Source organism: Hippocampus zosterae, chromosome 17 (genome assembly GCF_025434085.1).
Source record: "Hippocampus zosterae strain Florida chromosome 17, ASM2543408v3, whole genome shotgun sequence".
Lineage (NCBI taxonomy): Eukaryota > Metazoa > Chordata > Actinopteri > Syngnathiformes > Syngnathidae > Hippocampus > Hippocampus zosterae.
The window spans coordinates 2,463,702-2,477,677 of record NC_067467.1 but is presented as its reverse complement, the minus strand read 5'-3'; positions in this window follow the sequence as shown (position 1 = coordinate 2,477,677).

Genomic DNA, 13,976 nt, shown 5'->3' with positions numbered 1-13,976 from the left:
TCCTTTTATAATCAGTCTTTATCTAACAATATGACAAAAACGGGCGACAGAAATGGACAAAAACACGGAAGTATAAATAAACGGCAACCCCTGGGAGTCCACCGCCAGTGCTGCGGATGTACAGTATATACACACCTCAAGTGCACGTTATTTATTCCGTACTTTTTTTTGTTTCTTTCCATCAGGTGTTATAAAATTACCGGCGGTATTGCCCCCTCTTGATCGTCTGAAGGCTCCCGGCAGAGGTTGCCATAGCGCCTTTCTGAGGCGTAACCCCTAGCACGCCTTTATCATGAATCTCCCTCCCCCCCTGCCTGTGTGCCAGAAGGGTCCTATGAATACATTCATTTTATTTCATGTGTACTGTACTGGGAGAAGGACGCTGCAGAGTGCGGCGGCGTTGAACTGCACTGCGTCATACTGAAAGCCGACCTTGTTGAAGGTCTAAATGCGGAAACCGAAAGCCCTCACCTTGTAATGCGGTGCGCTTCTGCGCCGATTCATTCTCGGCCTGTAATCCTTCCTCCTTCATGGACTTTGCGAAGTCGGGACCGCAGCACTCGGCAGGCCGGCGGCTCAATAATTCATGTCAAACGCCCAAGTCTGAAATGATGGTAGTGCTCTTAAAGTCCATTATCTTCCCTACCATTAATTTGTAATAACGTTTACCCGCTAAATGGGAAGTTTAGTACGCGTTGGCGGGTAATCTGGCCACCATGGAGACGTTGGGATAGTTGAAGAAACAGTTGGACGTTTTGGTCAATGCGTTTATGGGAATGAAACACTGCTATGATCTAATTTCATGTCAATAGAGAGTTTTTGGGGCTTTCTCTGCGAAACAAATGCACGTGCGCTTTCAATCCCTTCTTTGACAAATGCGTATGTGACGGTTTCAGAAATCGGCTCTTAAAATGTGTAATTGGTATTCAGGTACACCGTGATGTCACTGGATCGATTCGCGCCGCAGTCGGTCCACGTCGTTATTGTTCCTTCCTTTGAAGTTTAATTTATGCGACACTTTTCCTCCGCCGAAAGTTCTTTCGGCTCCAGCAGTTTTATTAGTGTCAGCGTGGGGGAGAGCATCTGATGGCCCACATTCTGTCTTAGGGCTTCGTTAAGCCCCCAAATGACGGTTGCGCCGCAAAAGCAGAACGTCTGTTGGGTTTCGGATGGAAAAAAAAAACTAATATGATCTCGTATGAATCGGCCTGTGAAAAAGCCTCCGGAAATTATTTACATTTTGCGGTTATTGAAGGCACGCATCCGTCAACATTCTCATTTGTTGTTCTGTCTCTCGAAACAAATTTATCGCAGAGAAAGAGGTTCAATAGTCTCCAAGCGCCCGTTTTTGTCTGGTTGGATTCCGTAATAAGAAATGGATCTATAATTAAAGATTTGAGGCTGGTTGGCAACAACAACACGCCACCATGAAAGTTTTGACAGCCTCACTGGAAGCGATATTGTTTTCTCGGCGGCTGGAGAGTTTGATCGGCGCCGATTCTGGCGGCATTCGTCGAAAGACGCAAGTGAGACTTCTGAGGGAACAAAAGAGTCGTATTTCTGAGCCAGTTGTATTTGCTCGTTTTCCGAGGCCATTTTGATTCGGTTGGAGGACACAAGCGTGAATAATTGAGTCCATCAATTATGTTTTCATGAACGTTTGTTTGCGAGCAACAGTGCAAATGTGTGAAGGCAGTATTTTCCCACTTTGGTCAACACTGATTAATAGATAATATTGATGAAGCATCAGTCAAAAAAATAATAATAAACCATTTCAACATGTCTTTATTTTTAATAATAAATCAGCACTCGTAACCCCAAAATTTAGCTGATAGCCTTCATGACACACAAAAAAAATCCCGCGGCCTTTGTGGCTGCTCCACAAACGATTCGACAGACTGCCACAGTATTCGCCGACCCCTTGGTACCGTCTAAAAATGCTTTTTTCGAATTTGAAGAGAAAATTATTCGATATTCCTATGTTGTTATTTGCCTTCTACTGATATCGGGTTGCGCTAGCATTAGCAAGTGGCTTTTGAAATAACAAATAAAACTCCTGGATACAAAAGTTAACTTCTGAACTGTTTTTTGTTTTGTTTTTTGTGTGTAGATACCACCCACGTTGGAATATGTCATCTGTTATGATGGGGGGGGGGCTAATAACGGTTTGCTCTCTTAACAGTTGAGCGGCTGCTAAATTGACGTACATTGTCGAGTGTAGTTTTATGAATATGGGAAGCAGCGGGAGATCAACAGCTGGCAGCCGTTCCCGGCCAATAATATCATCTATTTTTAATGAGAGGCATGATTTCAAAGGAATGATTAATGAGATGGAAATGGCGAGCGAGTTGTAAGCAAGCTGAAGCCTGATGAGGAGACAAAAGGGGAGCGCTGAGAATATTCATTTTAAATTCATTGGAGCCTCTCCGAAATTAGACTGTAACGTGATCGTTAGCCATCACGTCGTTTCTTGCATTTTCGGGTGTATTCGTGATTCCTAAGAATCATGAACGCATCAGGCTCTCGTCTGGAACATTCCAGTTAGCAGTTAGCATGACTATTTAGTAGGCGCTGCCACATATTGGCGGCATCAATCATTCCTAATTACAAGCGTCACATGTATTTCGGACGTGTAAATCTCAGCGGGGGGCACCGCGGCGTCTTCATCGGGGGTGGGGGGGGGGCAGTTAAAATGTACAGTGTCGCCGAGTCCTCGTGCAAATCTCGAAAATTGAAATGACAAGCAATTATAACGGAAGGGCGGCGCTTGCTGTGGATATGAATAATAAATGATGACAAAATGAGCTTGGATATATTAGCGAAATGACACGATGGCAGGCTATGATTGCCCTCAAGTGTGAGCAATCCTGACTTGAATCGGCGACTCGATGCACGCCATATACAAGGACGGTCTTTTTTTCCTGACAATTCCCGCATGAGTCGCAGAAAAAAGGGAAGGAGAAACGTGCGTCTCATTTGTCGACACGGTGCCCTTTTCACCCGATCCGCATCCCACGTAAATGACGCCACGCCAAGTGGACGAGCGGCGTTTGTGGGGGTCGCGCTGTTCGACCGTAAAACGGCCTCGGCGAGTTTGATGTCTCGCTCATCACATCATCATCAGCCGGTCCTTGACTTTTACGGCCTGTCTAAAGCCTTGGCGGCACCGCCGGGTGCCGCTGGTGTTTTATGGTGTCTCTTCCTACATACAAGGCAACGCAAACATGGCGGTTTGTGGAAGGGAGCGGTGACGAGTAATAAAGTGCCTGGAAAAAAAAAACGACTCTCGATTGGGAACTCGAATCCCGGGAGGAAGGCGTTGGTTGGCGATTGAACAGCCTCCCCATCAATGAGTCGGGACACTGGTTGAGCGCGATCATCCCAAAAGTGTAGGCTTCCCAAATTTCCCGCATTTTCAAATTCCACTTGTGGCTGTTGATTCTTTACTGGAAATGCCGAGAGTCTGCCCCAGATAGAGCGCAGACAGACTGATTAAATATTTTGTCTCTGATCTTGGGCTATTCCTGGCGCAATTCAGTGCAGTCGCAGCAGCTTTAGTTATGATGCTTTTTTTTTATGATTAGAATTTTTATACTGTGTGCGGGTTGAAAACTCTTTGTATTAGAGATGGGGGGCGGGGGGGCAAAACGCTGCTGCATCATGTTCCTGTTGGCAGGTTACGATTTGAAGGATTATAGGATCACGGGAAATTAGAACGCAGCAGCTGTCTGGATTTTTAAGTGCCATTAGACGGGAAATATTCCCGAACTGTGTCAGGCCAACACGGACGCACACGATTGTGATCATTCGGAAAGTTCGGAGCGATTTGTGTCATTTTATGAACACATCTGAGTGAAAATGTGTGTATTTTTCCTCTTCATTCGTGTTGTTCGCTTTGGGATGTTTGTCTGTTATCGGGCGCGAAAATCTTTCGCAGGTCACATAAGAGAATGAGTCATTCACACAGACGCTCACACATTGGCCGATTTCGAGTCTTCAAATGGCCTCGCGTGCATGCTGTCGGAATGTGGCATGAAGCGAGAGAACTCAGGGGGGAAGGGGGGGGGGGGTAACACATGCATACACCTCACAAGAGAGCCCAAGATGATATTAAAACCCAAAACCTTTTATTGAAAGGAAGATACGTCATCTTTAATCAGGAGTCCAGCGTGTTGCCTTCAGGAACACACAAATAGGAGGGAATTTAAACTAACGAGTATTATAGGAATTCCCATGATCTGACAACGCGGGTATTATAGCTGGCTGACATGAAAAATGCATGGCGCCACTTCTGATGTCATCAAGGCCAGATCAGAAGAGACTTTCCATACCCTGATGATTAAAAAAAAAAAAGTATCCTTTAAAATTGTTTAAAACAATCACATTTGAATTCCTCCCTCAAAAAGCATTGTGAAGAAAACTGTTCCTGCCCCCAAACATTTTAGCCAACCTCAGAATTTGTTGCTCTATCTGATCCCGGTCCTCCCGTGTCAATTGAAGTCGTGTAATTTTCGAGCGGTAACTTTGATCTGGGTGACCGCTGCGCGCTCTCTCATCAGCCGGGCATAAATCACAACACGACGCCTGTCACATGGTGTCGAGAGGGGATGTTGAGGTCACGTGACACGCCGGCGCGGATTACTGCTGCCACAGGTCCAGTTCTCATCAAATAGCATTCGTGATGATAATCCCATCAGGGGTACAACGTGTGCTCGGCGTGTGGATGTGTGTGTGTGTGTGTGTGTGTCCTACTAGGTCATTGTGCCATCTATCTGTGGACAGAGCTCGATATGAATGAGTATACTCCTTTTGGGAAAAGAACTTTTTTTTATTATTATTATTACTATTCTTTGCTCATTGAAAGCAAGAACAAAAAAAGTGTGATGACTATACAGTATCAATCCCTCTTTGAACCTTGCCCCGGTATCAATCCCTATTTTGAACCTTGCCATGTTTGGTTACGCAATTGTGCTTAGGTTTCATTTCCGTTGTCACTCCCAAACTAAGACTAAAAACCAAAAAAAGTCCTTTCTGCCCCGCGCTGTGGCACTGGGAATTATTTTCACCGGGACAGAGCGTCTCGCCACGCGCGCCAGACGTCGCTCCCGCAGTCTGAATTTGGGTCAGTTCAACTCTCCACTCAAACTCCCACCCCCCCCCCCCTCCTTTTTTTTTTCATATTTTGAACTTGTATGAGTACCAAACAACGAGGAAGAGGCTCAGCCGCACTCCACCAGATTGCGGACAATCCACTCGGTGTGGCGAACCCGCTGAGCCTGCAACAGACAACGGAGAGAGAGAGAGAGAGCACACTTGGCCTGTCATCCAGCTCGTAAATGTCAACCCTTCCGAGAAAAGTGCTGAGGGGGCCGCCGTGCAGGAAGATCGTTAGTCCCCATGTAGCTTGTAATTAAATGCGCACTGCATATATCACAGCGGGCCGCGTGGCGGAGGGCGGGGGCTAAAAAAGGACATGGGGCTCAGTCGGTGATGGCCCGCAGAAGTTTTGACATTCGCGTCATCTGTCATCCATCGCGTTTCGTTTCCAGTACTGCTAATTGAGAACTGACAGATGATGGATGTGTTGCGTTCGCTGCTTCGGAGTCGTTTGATGCAGTAACGACCCAACGGCAACTCAACCGGATTTTATTTTGTCTTGAGTTTTTAATTACGTACGCCGCGTGTCAAAATGGGTGTTGAAACAAACAAACAAACAAAAAAAAATTGGGATCATAAATGGAACTCATTTCATTTGTCAACGACTCTTAAGAGTTCGTGTGAATATTCATTCATTCATTCATTCATCTTCCGTACCGCTTGATCCTCACTAGTGTCGCGGGGGGTGCTGGAGCCTATCCCAGCTGTCTCCGGGCAGTAGGCGGGGGACACCCTGAATCGGTTGCCAGCCAATCGCAGGGCACACATAGACAAACAACCATCCACGCTCACACTCACACCTAGGGACAATTTAGAGTGTTCAATCAGCCTGCCATGCATATTTTTGGAATGTGGGAGGAAACCGGAGCACCCGGAGAAAACCCACGCAGGCCCGGGGAGAACATGCAAACTCCACACAGGGAGGCCGGAGCTGGAATCGAACCCAGTACCTCTGCACTGTGAAGCCGACGTGCTAACCACTGGACTACCGGGCCGCCCGCGTGTGAATATAAAAAAACAAAAAACGACACAATACCCAAATGCCCTTTCAAACTTTTCACAGAAGTGCGGCCTGTGCTGCTCCCACCTATGCTGCGTGATTTGCCAGAAAACCATTCCCGAAATCTCACGGCTTAGGTTCCAAACTCCCCGACGTTCCAAACTCCCCTCTGCGGGGGACCCTCGCCGTGCGTATGAAACCCCCCCGGTCTGCATTCCTCACTGCTGCGAATTCATGAATAATCACAATTTGAAGGGTCTCCGGCAGACAAAACGCAATCGGATTAGCGACGTCTCCTTGACCTTCAAGCGGCTTTTGCGATGAATGAGGCAAAGGCCGAGGGAAAAGAAATGTAAAGCGCAGGATGTGTAGTGCCGTGCACCATTGTATACTTTTTTTTTTTAAACAAAAAACAAAGACTGAAAAAATAATGCAAAATGACTTAAAACGGGCTTCAATCATGAAAGTTTGATCAAATCTCTAAGCAACATTTAACGACCTATTTGAAGCGTCCTCCCTGCCAAACAAGTGTAATGCCACCACCGTAGAAGAACCCGACAGACACTTAATGGACCCTAAAACGAAACCGCAGCACGTCCATCATGTGCCACGAGTGTCAAATTTGAAGTTTGCTCAACCCGTCGCCCGTCGACAGATGCCGGCGGATCGCGCCAGAGACAGATTGAGGTTATTATCGCGGCGACACCCTGAGGTGACGTACCGGCGACTGTTTGTTTTCCTCCGATGTCGCGGCACGTCGTCGCGGTAATTGGCAAAAAAGCCTGCCGCTCGATGTTTAAAAATATATCTGTAGGGAAGCGGAAAGTCGGGTTGCCAATAAGGGAGTGCAAAGTTTTGACTGGAAGCGGACGATGTTCGTCGTGTCATAACACGACTCCAAGAAAGAGTGACGCCTACGGTGCGTTTATTTCTTTCTGTGTTTAAAAAAAAAAAAAATTGTATGTAAGTGTGTTTTGGATAGGGCGGCCCGGTAGCCCAGTGGTTAGCACGTGGGCTTCACAGTGCAGAGGTACCGGGTTCGATTCCAGCTCCGGCCTCCCTGTGTGGAGTTTGCATGTTCTCCCCGGGCCTGCGTGGGTTTTCTCTGGGTGCTCCGGTTTCCTCCCACATTCCAAAAACATGCGTGGCAGGCTGATTGAACACTCTAAATTGTCCCTAGGTGTGAGTGTGAGTGCGAATGGTTGTTCATCTCTGTGTGCCCTGCGATTGGCTGGCAACCGATTCAGGGTGTCCCCCGCCTACTGCCCGGAGACAGCTGGGATAGGCTCCGGCACCCCCCGCGACCCTAGTGAGGATCGAGCAGTTAGGAAGATGAATGAATGAATGAATGTGTTTTGGATTGTACTTGGCATTTTTTTTTTCTTATTCATTAGCCGGACGGAACGTCATATACTTCGATATTAAAAGTTGACAACGGGGCTGACCCTTGCGGCTGGCCTCAACTCATGCGGAGCGATAAATTAGTTCTTTATTTGCGCAACAACGTGTTCATGTGGCAGGCAATTAATCTGAACATTGAAGGCGGAAGCGGTGAGTCAGCCAAGGGAAAAAACAAAAAACAAAACAAACAAAACAAACATCCTTGCATGCAATTTAGAAACAAAATATTGAATCAATCTCTTTCATCAGCCACAGGATTTCTGTCCAAACCAAAGTAAATGTTGAAAAACGCGACTCTTAATTGAGCTCTAATCACTGCTCGCTGTTGTATCGATCGATTGTGGTCCCGAGATGATGAGAGTGAGAGAGGCTCAGAAACGGGGAGACGAAATGAAACCAACAAAGCGTCGGACGACCTGTAGCTTGCGTGAATTGTTATTGGGAGGAGTCGATGGCACGCTGCGAAAATATTGGGACTGTCACATTCTCAGCGAATTCTCCGTATTTTTAATGCCGTGCGGACGTGCGTGCGTGCTGACGGATGCATTGGAATTAGAAATGTGTGATAAAGAACCGTTTTGCCATTTTCTCATTGGAAACGTCCGCCTTGTCATTTGGATTCCATAATTGCCTCGCCAAGCCACCGCGAGCTTTTCCACAGTACGTCGGAAGCCGACTCTGTGGGTTCAAGGTTCAAGCCCGCCCACTCGCTTTGCGTTTTTAATTCGCCGCTTTTGCGCTTAGGTTCTCCGCCATCGTCGGAATTCGCTCCCCATCTGTCAGACTTCAATACCCTTTTCAACATTCTATTCCGGGGGGGGGGGGGGGGGGGGGGAGAGCTCTTGTCACATCACATTTGACTGCGATGTCGTTTCTCGACGCATAACGAGAGAGCCAGAAAATGGGAAACGTCGACGCAAAGAGCCGGATGACGGCGAGGTGCGGCGCGTGGACGGCGACGATTATCAAAAGTGTCTCGTCATTCAGTTCCTCGCCTTAGAAGGCGTATGAAGCAACTGCGTCCGTCTCAGCCAATCGGATGCTCTCATATCCTGCCACGTGTTCTTTGAAACGCTACGTACACCCCCCTGCCCCCCCCCACACACACACACGTTTTAGAATTCAGATCAACTCCTCGAATGCTCCTGCTCCAGATCTGCTGTGTCTCTTGAGCTTGATCCTTCTCACTTCTCTCCGTGGAACACAACTGAGTTTGTCAGGTTTCGAGAGGAAATCACAAATTGCGCAAGTGTGAACCTTATTGGGGTGCCTTTTTTTTCTTTTTTTTTTTTAGCCCTGAATGTTTGGAGTCAAAAAGTTCAACTCTCTTGCTCTCTTTAACTGAATTCTTATGTTTCTATTTATTTATTATTATTATTTATTTATTTTTTTGCTTTGATGTAAATTGTGAATCCAAAGGAATTTCCGTGTCTTGTTCTTCAGGTTCGTCGCGATAGTTGCCGTTTTAATAATAATAATAATAATAACAATACATTTTATTTATAAGCGCCTTTCAAGATTTGTTGTGGGCGGCCCGGTAGTCCAGTGGTTAGCACGTCGGCTTCACAGTGCAGAGGTACCGGGTTCGATTCCAGCTCCGGCCTCCCTGTGTGGAGTTTGCATGTTCTCCCCGGGCCTGCGTGGGTTTTCTCCGGGTGCTCCGGTTTCCTCCCACATTCCAAAAATATGCGTGGCAGGCTGATTGAACACTCTAAATTGTCCCTAAATTGTGTGAGCGTGGATGGTTGTTCGTCTATGTGTGCCCTGCGATTGGCTGGCAACCGATTCAGGGTGTCCCCCGCCTACTGCCCGGAGACGGCTGGGATGGGCTTCAGCACCCCCCGCAACCCTAGTGAGGATCAAGCGGTACGGAAGATGAATGAATGAATGAAGATTTGTTGTATTGCGGTCAAAGGTCACCGTTGTTTACAGAATCGTGGCACTGTGCTTCGGAAACGACATAAAGCAGCAGCAACCTGTGTGTGTGTGGGTGGGGGGGGGGGGGGTCTGTGTGCTCGGTTGTTGGTTTCTTTACTATCGAGGCTTAAGTATACAGAATTTAACTGTGATCGATGACTCTAAATTGTCCGTCGCTCTGAATGGACATGTAAATGGTTGTTTGTGTACTTCCTCTCCGCCATTGGCTGGCAACCCGTTCAGGGTGCAGCCCACCTGTCGCCCTAAGACAGCCAGGATAGGCTCCGATCAGCGGGTCGGAGAATGAATGAACCACTTTGAATGGGGAAAGAAAGACCAATTCCAAACGAATGGTTGGCGACAAACCAAAAGCCAATTGTTTTTTTTTTTTGTCTGAGTTATTGCACAGGCAGAAGAAAAGACGAGAGCAAGAAAAGAATGTCTCTGGTTTTAATTTTTTGTGTCCCTGCGCCCCTTTATTTCAATGTTGGCAGTGAGTTGCTCACATCCACTTGCCATTGTAATCCGTCTGCTCAAGGGTGACAGTCACGTCGTGCACTTCACGCGTTCACTTCGAAACCATCTTTTATCGATTAGTTTTTTTTTTTCCCTCCCTGCGACTCCTATTCATAACGTCCTTGGCCTCAAAGTTTCCTTTCACGAGATCTTTTGTTTTCTTTCTCGCTTTTCAATCTCGCCTGTAGTCTAACATCCTACATACAATCTCCCGCTATCTTGTTTCTTGAATTCTTTGCGTCCTACTTTAAACGAGACAAGGCGACACTCTGCACTGGAATTCATCATCGGAGCTCGTTTCGATCTCATCCTCCAAAGTTGAACCGAAATTATCCCGCGATGGAATTTGAGTTTCATGTCGGAATATAGAAACATCCATAACATGTTATATGGAGCGTGAAATCATTTGTTGCAATATTTTAACTGTTGTCGTAAATTTCCCCCCCACACACACACACACAACTTTTTTTTTTGTGCAAAATGTTGAAGTTAAATAGTTTAAAATGAAAAAGCATCATTTGGTAAAAAAAAAAAAAAGCACACCAGGAGGACTCAAAGACCAAGAATTTTTAGACACACACACACATATACATTGCATGTGTGTGTGTGTGTGTGTGCGTGTGTGCGCGCATGCAGCTGACTCTAATCCTGTTCGGGGTAAACAAGACTGCTGACGGCATCGAGCTCTGAACAAGAAACATCAATCACGCGGCCCCATCGGACCATCCAAATTTGACAGTGTCAATGTTACTGCCACGGTCAACCATCAATCACTCCGCTCGATGTTACGGAGTCCTAACCCATAAAAAAAAAAGAATAAGAAGCACGTTTTGATAGAAAAGTAGTCGGAAAGTCGACCCGATTCAGCTGCTCGGGGTGTGGAGAAAGCATCGCAGCACTCGGCAGGAGGACGGACGGCCCTGCTGTCAACTCAAGTTTCTCTGCATGTATTGTGTGCTTAGTTGTTTTTATTGTTGGATGTGCTTTTGTCTTTTTTTTCTGTATGTCTGTACTTTGTTTTATACGCAACAATGGCAACACAGTGTGCAGTTTTCTGTCAGCTCACCTCCATATTATCTACCCGGTTTCTATTCTGACACAGAGTGCCCGCTGGAGCAACCTGCTGGAATTTTATTAGATTTTTTTTTTTCTGTTAAACTTGAGCACCACTCAGTGGAATTCTATGCGTCTTGCAAGATCATGATGATGAAATCGAGGCAATTTCTCATGAGAATTTATCAATAAATTGCCCTCGATTTTGTTTTTTTTTTGTTCCTAGGCTGCTGATTAGATTCTAATTGTATGTCCATGGCGGCCATTTTAAATTATTACTCGATATATTCGCTCGTTCCTGTTGACTGCTGTCAGACTATTGAATCAACGGACCAGAAATCCTGGACTCACGCCCACTCACCCGAACCCACAAAGTATGGCGTTCGCAACGTATGGGCGACCTAGCCAAAGTTCTGTGCTAGCAACCGTACCGCTTCACTCATTTATTAACTTGGGGTTTCTGTAAGTGGCCCCATGTTCAAATCCTTTTTTTCCGGACATGTCAAACTTGGTGACAACACTTGACAACTCTTCCAACAGTACCTTGTCAGTGCCAGGCTTGAAACACGAGGGAAGTCGCCACTGAGCTTGGGGTCACATCTACGCTATCAACTCTTTTATTTTTGGAAATCACAAGACCTGAAGGCAAAAAAAAAAAAAAACGTAAGGGGAGGTGTGATGTGCTCACGCTTTGTAACGAAAGAAGATGCAAACGTTCTCGATGCTGGCATGAGAGTTCCTGGGCCCTCTCGGACTACGAAGACATCTCATACAAGAAGGTCTCGAAGGAAAAGGGACTTGACGATGGTATGATCGATAAAATCCGTCGTGTGTCCTTGATTACTGCACGTTTGCACTTGGCGTCTTCACCGTGAAACTCTACCCGGACGTCACCTCTTCCTGGCGCGCCCGCTCTTCAAATGCCATTAGCCGCTAGGGTAATATTAGCATACTGACCCCTGCGAAATGCACTCTGGCGAGATCTTGTTTAGGCTCGGCCTTATGGGGCCGAATCCGTCGTCTTCGGACGCAGCGCGGCAATGGGGGGGTCATCCTTCGGACTTGGCTATTAACGCGAAGGAAAAGTTCAACGCTGTAACCTTCTCGGCGCACTTAGCCTCGGACGTCTTGCTTTTGCATACATTGTCTCCTCCATTCCCACTGCCCTGCTCCTCTTCTGTCTGTCTGTCTGCCCATTCAGCCATCGACAGTTTCTGGCCCCATCGTCAGCGGAGTGGATCACGTGATGTGTTTGGGCGTGAAATTGACGACCTCTCATGTTCATAAAGTTCCTGAGACCCTTTTGCTGTTTTTTGCAGTCAAGGTTCAGCGGGACATTCGCAAGAATCGGTCCCGATCGCACAAATAATATCCACTGACATTTTTACAATTCATGTCACTCAAATTGCTTTTTTTTGTGTTTTAACATACGTTATGATCATTCTGATGAAGGCAGCAAGGGTAGGCTACTAATCCAAAGCGGAGAATTCTGTCACGTTGTGCCCGAAGCGATGGAATTATTGCTTCGTGCACAACAAAATAACTGAAAGGTGAATCCCCGAAATAGCAGACACAAAAGAGATTTTGTCAGAGAACAAAAGGAGTCTTTAACGACGAACACAAAATACCCGACAGGGAGAATAACAAAAAACGCTGGTCAAAATAAGGACCAGGGATAGAATAAAGGGAACAACAGAAAACGCTTGCGGAAAACAAATGGCAAGGAAGGTCTGATTAGACGATTATATAAATTTTTTACGTAATAACAGCCACAAAGCTAAGAGGCAACAAATAATCCAAATAATAATTTGAGCGAGAGAATATTGGCGCGGCGTGGAATTCTCCGGCAGTGAGTAGACTGCCAGAGCGTTCAAATAAAGGCTGAGCAATTACTGCCAAATGGGTGACAGGTGTGTAAACGGCGGGCAGAAAGCCCGCCCCCTGCTGGCAAACACGGGACGTGACAATTTGGTGCAAAATAAATGGGCGATAAATGATATTATCCGCGTTATAAAAGCCGCTTGATCGTCAAGCCATCTCTTTTATTTGTGAGACGGACCGCCGTCCTTCATTTGTGAACAAAAGCAAAGGTTACGTTTTGTGAGGAGCTCAGATAAATGTCATGCTTGTCAGGAATGAATTCGGCAGCCTCGTCCACGCACCGCGGCCCGAATGTGAAAGGTGACTGTTGAGCGAGCTGTGTCGTAATTGACATTTGCACTTGGGAAATGCACACCCTATTGTGCAACCGGGCATTGGCACAACTTTGAGCCCCCCCACACCCCTTCGGCTTCTTTTTTCGCAGGTGCAGTTTGAGGCCCTGAGTAACCTTACCCTCAAACAAGCGGTCAGCCCGAGCCTGGAATCTGTACTCCCATTCGTCGGCGCGCAAATTCTCAGCCCTCCCGTTCCCGAACAGCTGCTGTACCCGCGACTGCCTTTACCTATTTGCGGGGGGACAACACATATGACCGATTCCCTCAATCGTGGGCCACCTTCCAACGACTCCAAAAGTTTTCAGAGCTTTGATCCTTATGGGATAATTATAGCCATTGTTCTATCGGGTGCTTTAACTTCAGAACATTGGCAAGTATTTTTGTGTTTTTTGTGCAGATAGGCACAGAAGGTTCAAAAGCCTCCGCTCTGTTTGCCAACTTGGCATATACAGATTTATTTTGCTCTCTCTCTCTCTCTCTCTCTCTCTCTCTCTCAAAACGCACATTTACACCTGCATTGTTTACTTTCCCGCGGTGACTATTCAGGCACCTTGCTCCGCCGCCGTCGTTACGATTAACGGGCAGCTGTTATGAAAGTCGGCGTGTTACGGAACAATGTCAGTTTGCACTTTTTACCTGAAACGTGGGGACGAGTTCATCACAGCGGTCGTCGGGGTTGTGTTTGATTCTGATTGAGAGCCATGTAAGAGTAAAAG